The 9908-nt window shown below is 42.3% G+C and overlaps 1 long non-coding RNA gene across 1 annotated transcript; it reads right to left on the reverse strand.

Annotated features, from left to right (window-relative positions):
• Positions 1-3605: 3605 nt before the first annotated feature.
• Positions 3606-7959, reverse strand: LOC133251568 (uncharacterized). Its single transcript, XR_009737683.1, has 3 exons — positions 7408-7959; positions 5804-5856; positions 3606-3903 (listed from the first exon to the last, which is right to left on the reverse strand). It is a non-coding gene; the product is annotated as an uncharacterized LOC133251568 (long non-coding RNA).
• Between the last annotated feature and the right edge of the window lie 1949 nt (positions 7960-9908).

The following is a 9908-nucleotide window of genomic DNA, read 5'->3' on the forward strand; positions in this document are numbered from 1 at the left end:
AAGCATCAATTCTTCGGCGCTCAGCTTTCTTCACAGTCCAACTCTCACATCCATACATGACCACTGGAAAAATCATAGCCTTGACTAGATGGACCTTTGTTGGCAAAGTACTGTCTCTGCTTTTGAATATGCTATCTAGGTTGGTCACAACTTTCCTTCCAAGGAGTAAGCGTCTTTTAATTTCATGGCTGCAATCATCATCTGCAGTGGTTTTGGAGCCCCAAAAATAAAGTCTGACACTGTTTCCACTGTTTCCCCATCTATGTCCCATGAAGTGATGGGACCAGATGCCATGATCTTCGTTTTCTGAATGTTGAGCTTTAAGCCAACTTTTTCACTCTCCTCTTTCACTTTCATCAAGAGGCTTTTGAGTTCCTCTTCACTTTCTGCCATAAGGGTGGTGTCATCTGCATATCTGAGGTTATTGATATTTTTCCTGGCAATCTTGATTCCAGCTTGTGCTTCTTCCAGCCCAGCATTTCTCATGATGTACTCTGCATAGAAGTTAAATAAGCAGGGTGACAATATACAGCCTTGACGTATTCCTTTTCCTATTTGCAACCAATCTGTTGTTCCATGTCCAGTTCTAACTGTTGCTTCCTGACCTGCATACAGGTTTCTCAAGAGGCAGGTCAGGTGGTCTGGTATTCCCATGTCTTTCAGAATTTTCTACAGCTTCTTGTGATCCATACAGTCAAAGGCTTTGGCATAGTCAATAAAGCAGAAATAGATGTTTTTCTGGAACTCTCTTGCTTTTTCCATGATCCAGCAGATGTTGGCAATTTGATCTCTGGTTCCTCTGCCTTTTCTAAAACCAGCTTGAACATCTGGAAGTTCATGGTTCACATATTGCTGAAGCCTGGCTTGGAGAATTTTGAGCATTACTTTACTAGCGTGTGAGATGAGTGCAATTGTGAAGTAGTTTGAGCATTTTTTGGCATTGCCTTTCTTTGGGATTGAATAATTGTCATATGCTGTAAGGTTATCAATTTTTTTTTTTTTACTGCTTACTAGGTACCTATAGTATCCTCCATGATGAGATTTTTGAGCCTGAATTTCTATTTTTGAAGAGGAATATTTCTCCAGCAGTCATTTCTCAAAGAGTGACCGTTACTAAAGAGATTTCTCTAGCAGTAATTCTATGTGTCAGTATTACTGTTTAACCATCAAAGGGACTATAGCTTGGACTATGCATGAGTACTGACTGGGTAGCACAGTGGTAAAGACTTGCCTACCAGTGCAGGAGATGGAGACGATGTGGGCTCGATCCCTGAGTCAGGAAAATTCCCTAGAGAAGGGAATGGCTACCCACTCCAGTCTTATTGGCTGGAAAATCCCATGGACAGAGGAGCCTGGTGAGTTACAGTCCATGGAGTCTCAAAGATTTGGACACGACTGACTAACATTTTCACTTTCATACAAACTATATTTTTTTGAGAACTACTATGTATCAGCCCTATGCTAAGGATAAAATAAAGCTAAGTCCTTTTCATGGAGACTACTTTTTAATAAGATAGACAATTAACAAATCAAAGCATAAATATATAATCTCAGATAATAACAAATTATTTGTTTCTGTAGAATAGTAAAGTCAGAAACTTGATTAGAATAGATTCAAGAAGAAATGAGATGTTAGGAAATAAAATAGCAAGGTAGATTTTTAAAACTGGATTTTGTTTTACACAGATGCCAAATAGAATTGGTTAAAGGTATAGGAGTATTGAGGTCAAGGATTTTCTTAAGGAATGAGGGTTTCAGAGATGATGGCAGCAATCCACAGGATGGAGAATCTTTGCAAAAGTGAGAGGAAGCTAATTGTAGGGAAAATGTACTGGAGGAGTCATAAATGGGTGGGATGTGGTAAACAGATGCCCCGCCACCGGCACAGAGCTTTTCTTTTGAGGAAGGTCAAGGCCAGTCTGTGCAGGAGTGCTAAGCTATCCAGGACGAGGTCAGATGTGCTTCTTCTTGTTCCCGTGTGTGTCTTTATGCAAGCCTATTTTCAGCCCCATTGGGGAAACTGAAGCACTTCAATCATTGGCTCATGCTTTAGCTCTGAGATCGCAAGAAAATGGGGGTAGAACTCTTGTCCTCCAAAACATCTCAGTCTAGTAGGTTCCTGGAAAAATGCATACCTCTCCTCATATTAACAAGAGCTTTCTCTCAAAGAGTGACTTGATCATTGAGTGATTTAGTTGAGTCATTTTAAATCTGGATTTTTGTTAACCTTATTTTTATTCACACCCATTCTTGAGGATGTCGTCCTGAATTCACAAAGTCCAATTAAGTATGCTAGGCTAATAACTTCACCATGAAAATATCTCAAACTATTCAAGTCCTGAATAAAGTATTCTGCTTTTGACACTACCCACAAACCTCCTAGGATTTGAAAAACTTGAAGTATGCAGAGGGAAATCAGACTAAATGCTCACGTATATTTTATTGGAAACATTTCTTTAAAAACATGAAGACAAGGGGAAAAAAGACCAAATTCAATTTTTGAGCCTGGCACTACAACTTCTCTACAAGTCACTCTATTCTAAACAAGAAAAATAAAATCAGCTTTGTTCCTGAACATATGCTTTTGAAATTTTTTTTTCCTTGAAGGCTGTGAATTATTAATAAACTAATTTCTCTTTATAGTTCAATCTTTGGAGATTTAAAGTGTTCTCTGAAATGCACAGGGAAAAGATAGAGCTTGAGTTCCAATCAGCTCCAATCCTCTCTCGAGAGGCTGGCCTTGAGGTATCTCTGAATCTTTGATATCAATCTTTGATTCAACTGGGAATTTCTGATCATTTCTAGAACTAGTCTGTTAATACTCCTTAATGCCCTGTTTAAGTTGGGCCATTTCTGCTAGCTGATTTTATGCTCTCACTTTGCTCCTGAGATATTTTATGTATGTGTCTGTAGCATATGTATGCACATCTCTCTCTTTCTCTGGTTATACTTGATGGATTATTTCTTGGCAAGTTGTGTTAGAAGGCAGGACTTTTGATAACCGAGAATGTCCAGTAAATCGGCAGCTCTTGTAATAAACTGCGCTGGATCTGAGTTCCACCAACAGCGCCTCCTCCCTCCCCGGTGGAGCTTACCGAAGAGAGCTTTTGGCTCTGTAGAGAAAATAAATTTGCAAAACCCCAAGCTGTGCGACAGCAGAATGAATGAGAGCTGGGTTAAGTTCCTTCCCTCTACCTTGCACCATTAAGCATGTTAAAAGGAGCACCCAGCTGAACAATAGTCAGAGGTGAGGAGAGAGGTTTCCTCCATCACCTGGGAGTTCACACAATTTAGCTGAATGTCTGATGTCACTTCACACATTATAATTCTATTGCCTCCTGTGCTATCAGTGTATGAAAATTATCATTCCTGTTTTTTTGTTTTGTTTTTTCAGGGGATGGGGGATCAGAGGGAGAAACTGAGATGCTGAATTTAGTTGCCTTGCATGATAACCCTGCATACTGTATTCAGGGACTGAACATGAGTTCCCATCTATGTGATGGGGCTTGGGATTCAGATTTTGGATAAGGTCTTCTGCCTCTCTGGTCTATTTATTGATCCAAAAGGTGTGGGGCGGGGGGTGGGGGGGGGTGGGGGCAGGGTAACTAGCAAACACAGACCAGTCTGTATGTACCAGTTCCTTGTCTCTCTCCCCTGAGGGAACTGGCTTCAACACTGGACTCACCTGCCTTTATTTTCCCTCTGCTGCCTCCTCTCACAACTGCTGCGTTATCAGGGTACGATGATCAAGCCAGAGAGTCACCAGGTGCCCATGTCGACAGGGCTGCTTAGCAGGAGCGCAGAAGGATTGAGATTCCACACCAGTAACAGGATCTTTCCCAACGTCACCAGCTCATGCAGACAACAGACTCGCTTCTCTGCCGAGGAGGCCAGGATCAGAACCTGAGCCACAGAAAGGAAGGGGGTGGGCAGAAGGGAAGGCAGAAGAAGAAAAGAAAGCTTTTCCTTTTTTATTTTTAAAGCCAGTTCTATTCTGGGACTTTATTTACTTTTTTGTTCAGCTCCAGGGGTTAAAGGGCTCACAGTAATGGAAACTGGAGGTCACCGATTTATTGCTCTTCCTCTGGACTCTCTTCTGGGCCAGTTTGCTTGGTGGTGAGTACCAGCATCCTCAGCCTTTCTCACCCAGGACCTCAGCCTTATCCAGCCTGAGGACTCCCTCACTCCAAGACCTGGGAAAACTCAGCTCTGCTGTGGCCAGTGCTGGGCTCCACCAATCAGAGGCTCAAGTGACTGTCTATAAAAGACAGCGTCTCCTAAACCAACAGCTAGAAACTCAGGCAGGAGTTGATAGGACAGTCTTAAGGCACAATTTTCTATTCTGGGAAATCTGAATTTTTTTCTCTTAAAGCCTTATAATGATTGGATGAGACCCATCTGAATTATGTCAAGGCATCTGTCTATAAATGTTAACCTCATCTATGAAATACCTTCACAGCACCACCTTGGTTAATGCCTGGTGGTGTCACTGGGCTGTAAAGCCTAGCAAAGTGGACACATAAAATTAAGCATCACATGTACCAAGTCCTCTTATATCTGTCTACTCTCTCTCAAGTCCATCCACTTCTCTCTGTGACTCCACATACCACCCTAATCTAAATGCCATCATCTTCCCTAAACCAGTGCAATTGCTTCCTAAATTGTCTCCCTGCTTAAGCTTTTCCCAAACCATTCTTCACCCTATAGCCAGACATCTTTTAAAAATACGTACCAGGTTCTGTGTTGCTCTGTTTAAAATCACTCAATTGCACTTGCCTGGGTCTAAGATCAGTCACAGCTCCTAATACCACATAGAAAGTTCTACTAGGTCTGGCCTCTGCCCACTTCTGCTGCCTTCTTCATGCTTCCTGCATTCCAGCCAGACTAGCCTTTCAGTATCTTGCATTTTTCCTATTTCCTTCTTCTATAGGGTTTTTGCAAGGAGTCTTCCTTTTGCCTTACAGCTCATTCTCTCTCCCTAGGTCTGGGTAATTCCTACTTACAGCCATTGTAGTCAACCTTATTCCCCTTATCCACCAGCCTGACCAGATCATTTCCTCTAAATATATATTATCATACCTCTCCTTTGGAGGACACATGGCCTTGGACAGTTAACCTTTATTTGTATGGATGTGTGATTGGTGTCTGTGTCCCCCAGACATTGCCTAGTGAAGATGGCAGCAATGACTGACTTGTCCCCCACCACCTACCTGGTTTCCAGTATGGTGCTGAGACATGGGGATGCTCAGTAAATATTAAGGATTGAATATACGGGTGAATCGTCTGAGTTAGGATGGAGGTCAGGAGAAGGATGCTCGTTACATCCTGCCCCTTCCCTCTAACCTTTTCCCATTCTTCCCCCACACCTTGAACAAAACCACAGCTTCTTCTGATTACAACTTTATATCACAATTGAGCACTAAGACTAGGAGTTTTAAACATGCCAGGAAATCAAGTGTTGACCGCTCCAGTCAGCTTGTTTGGCACCTATACACACATATCTAGTGTCTTCAGTTAAGCATTCCAGTTTGATCAGTATGAAGACATCCCCAATATTTTAAAATCTGGAGATTTCACCTAAAAATATTAATTTATGGCTTCTCATTGAAAAGGAAAAGAAAAAATACTTCTGTCTACCCTTGGCCTGCCATCCCATATGGCAAAAGTCAACTTTGGTTGAGCAGCGACTGTCCATATAAGACAGGACAGGCAGTGTCCTCAGGTCAGTACATCCCTCACTCAGATTACCTGCCCCATGTACACTGGCGTTTGAGTTCCCTGCCGTGACTGACAGTAAACTTACCATTTCCTCACTTTCTTCTCCACGTCTCTTCAGTAAACTCTAAGGAATGTATCCTAGGGGAGAAATGCAGTTGTATAAAAACTGTTAAAGAGCAATCTGATAACGTGTCTGTTGGTGCTCTCTTCTTAGGCTGTGCTGACCACAGCAGTGGCAGCAGTCTGCCCTTCACTTAACCTTTTTGATTTGGGTGGGCCAAGGACAAAGTGAAGCTCTGAATTTGCAGCCAGTTTCTCTGCAAAACCTGAAATGATTATATCCATACATCTGTTGCTTTTGTCTATAAGATGGGAGTGAAAATACTTAGCATAACTGTCAGCCAAAATGGCACAATATGAAGACCACGCATACAAGTTTTTTATGGCCTGACTTCTCCCGGGAACTTAAGTAAATTCCCTGAGCTTGTGACCTTCCATTGGACACAATACAAAGGGTCGTCATTTGCTTGATTCTCATGCTTAAAGGGGGAAAAAAAAAAGAAAGGAAGTCCAGATGAAAGTTAAAAATAGGGCATGTGAATTTAATGCAACTTTCTCTGGGATCATAAGTCTGCTGAAGGGAAGTAAAGAGGGAAGAAAAAAATAGACACTATATTAAATGAGCTTCCTGGAAGAATGCTATTTGCTCACAAATGTTTATTCAAAGGACTCCTCAGACTAATTCCTCATTAACAAAAGTGTCCTGGAATGTAGGTGGAATCCATCAGAACATCCTTGAAGGAAACTTGAGAGCTAACTCAGAAAAACCTCAGGCTTACAGAAATTTTTTTCCTGCTCTGTCCATCTTTTCCAATTACTCTTCACTCTTGTTATTAAGTATTCTTTCACCATATCTAGAATTTGTACACATAAAACTCCCACCTTCTTGCAAGTTGAAATTTTGCTTTGGGTCACATGGCTGAGTTAGGGAAAAATAACCAAATTCCAGGGATCCACAGGAAAAAGGGCCTCATCTACTTTGCAGATATGATTCACTATAGTAAACAAAGGTTATTTTCTGCAATTTGGTCTGAGGGAATGACTGAATCAACTTCAGCTTGCTTCTGAAGCGTAATTCCAATCAGGGAATTATGTCGCAGGTGGAGACATATCCCTGGGAAAGACAGCATCTGCTTTCATACAGATGTCATCAGTAATAAAGAAAGATGGGGAAGCAGTGTGATCTGGGAATTGGATCGTGTTCATATCAGATCTGCTTTTCAGTTGTAAAAACAGTAAGTTATGCTCGATTATTCTTATACACACTGTGAAAAACTTTGCTTAGCTTTACCAGGGTCCAGAGAGAGACACGAGACCCTGGCGAAGACTTTAGAAAAATGATTATTTCTGAATTCTACCACAAACTCTATCCTGGTTCAGAAGCAAGAGGCTTGGGGGAAAATAAGTTTAAGCTCATAAAAACACTCAAAGGGCATACTGGTCATCAAACAGCTCTGAGCAAACTGCATTTGCAAATAAATCTGAAAACATGTGGATTCAATTTTCCTTGAAATGCCCAGAGGTTAAAAAATTAAGGGGGGAATGTTTGGCAGAAAGAACCTGGGGTTTGGCTGTGCACACAAGTTTCTGAAAAATAAATTGATTGTTTTGCCAGAGAGAATATATTACCTGGTCCCCCTTCTCAATCACATCTCGAACTTAATTGTCAGTGGCCCCGTTTCTCATTGTGGCTGCAAAGTGGACAGGAGGGTTGAGTTCATTTGAAAGAAAGCAAGTTTTATTCCTTCCCAGGGTGGCCTTCTTCACAGTCAACCCAGACTCTCAGCACTGTCATGGGTTTCAGCCCAGTGACATAGTGGTGAGAAAACCATCTGGTCGCAAAATCAGTCCTCCTTTGCCTCTTGTCTCCCATCTGCCTCCACTCATCAAGTTTTACCCCACTTTTTTCCTTCCGCCAACCCCCCAAATAATACCTTTTTTATGACCAAATAAACACAGGCAAATGTGGAACTGCTTTAGAGCAAATCCAAACTGTTTTAAAAGATCATGAAAATAGAGTGGGTGGGGGAAAAACTCCATCTGTGAAAAAGCAGTGATTAGCCTTAAAACAATGTGAGGCCAACAGCGCAGAGTCCCATTATGAGATGATGTGTGGTGCCTGTAAGTGGCTGTTCCTGGTCTCTGAGGTAGCAAAGTTGTCACATGACTCCGTTGTTGCCATGGCAATAATCTGTAATTGTGCAGAAAATCCACAGAACTCATGAGCAACTCCTTAGTGGATTGGGCTGAAAGAAAATCAAACCCGTGAAAGCCCTTGAATTGATGTGGTTATGAGAGTGCATTGGCCAAGCTGGTCCAGGTGAAGCTGACCTGATTTTGTGGATTTCCTTCCCCCAGCCCCTGTCTAGCTTTGGTGAACTCCCTCTTTATGTATGTTTTCCACACTTTCATGTCCATAACTGGTGAGAGGTATAAATCCCAGTCAGTTAGGGCAATGCTTCAGCTCCTCAGAATTCTGAGCATGCAGTTTGGAATCGACAGGATGGGAGTTGTGGCTTTTTGGCTGCTGGAACCTCTAAACGCTAGAATAGTACTGAGGACCAAGGCCTGATTTATACACTTAGGTGAAAAAGATTAGAGTGTCCATTGGGGATTGAGGGGGAGAGGCATATTTCTCCCCCAGCAAAGGCACTGAGAACACACTAGGCAGGAGACTAGTGCAGCGAGGGTGTGTTGTTCCTGGGGTAACTTGGCAACAGAGTACACACACATGGGCAACACACCCATCTTAAGGCTGCCAAGACTTGCCTTCTTTAAGGCACGCTAATACAAACCATGCCCCCAGCACGGCCAGGGAACAGAGGGTAGGTAGCATCTCTCCCTCCTGCACTAGATGCTGTATGACGTTTATGCATGTATCAGCCGTCAACCCCAAGTGGTTGAGGGCATGAGTGAGTGTGGGGGCCCCTGACAGAAAACTTGAGCAGGAAGAGGAGCCAGACAAATCACTCTCAAGTTCCAAACTTCAGCGAGAATCCCATGGGAATGCAGCTTCCAAGTGGATCCCATGAGAACATCTGGGATGAAGACGCTCACGCCAGACTTCAACCCAGACTCATTAGTAATAATGCTTCAGTTTTTTTCTCATCTATTTATTTATCCTCTCATCTACCGCAAGTATGATTTGCTTTTCTTCTGCCCATTTTCCTACTGGGAGCAGGAAAAGGAAGATAGAGAATGAACACCAAGCTGTAAATTTGGGTACTTTCTCTTGGATACCTTCTCATTTGAGGTTAATTAATTACAGACAGTTAACAACAGACTTTGCTTGATTTAGGCAGAGAGGAATGCAACATAGGAGAGTGAAGGGCTTGTGGATTTGGAGAAAGTATTGAGAATCAGGGTAGGAATCAGACAAGAATCTGACAGCTTAGGGATCTCTGTAGCAAGAACAAAAAATGAACAGTTTGATCCCAGTTCATTTAGATTCAACTATTTTCTTTCCTGTCATTTTTCTCAAGATTCAAAGTGTTGGGGGAAAAAGTCCAAATGGCCTAATTTGGATCATGAATCCAGTTTTCTATTTGGAAGATGAATGTGAAAGGGAAAGGAGGGAGATGGTAGAGACTCCTTAGTGTCTCATCAAGATTACATGGAGTAAGAGAGAATTTCTCAAAAGAACAATTAAAGTGCATGTATGGAAGGAAGGAGATCAGATATGATGATGGTCATGGCTTTGGCTTGGCGAAGGGAGGTCCAACAGCAAATGTCCAGCAGTAGGGCTTGAAGGGAAAGTTGAACAGTGGAAGTGCCTATCAACTGACTTATGTTAGTAAGCCTGAGCCTAGACTTGCTGGGGAAAATTGCTACAGCAAGTTAGGTAGATGGAGAGGGAGGGGGAGTCTGGAAAATAGTTTTGTTTGGCATCCCCTTTCTGAAAGAGTCTAGAGGGAAGACAGCTACTTGATTTGATACCAGCCATGCTAATGGGGCAGACTTCCAACTAGTCAAAGCTCCTGGTTAATGTCCACTTCTCAGCATGTCTGATTACAGGTTGAAGTTGACCGATCAGCAAACTGCTCAATTATAAGCCCATCTTCTCCCTGTGGTGCCACTAATTAAAACAGGAAGCATGGTGCAGCTCACACAGTCTGTGGAGCTCTTACCTT

The sequence above is a fragment of the Bos javanicus genome, chromosome 7 (assembly GCF_032452875.1).
Source record: "Bos javanicus breed banteng chromosome 7, ARS-OSU_banteng_1.0, whole genome shotgun sequence".
NCBI lineage: Eukaryota > Metazoa > Chordata > Mammalia > Artiodactyla > Bovidae > Bos > Bos javanicus.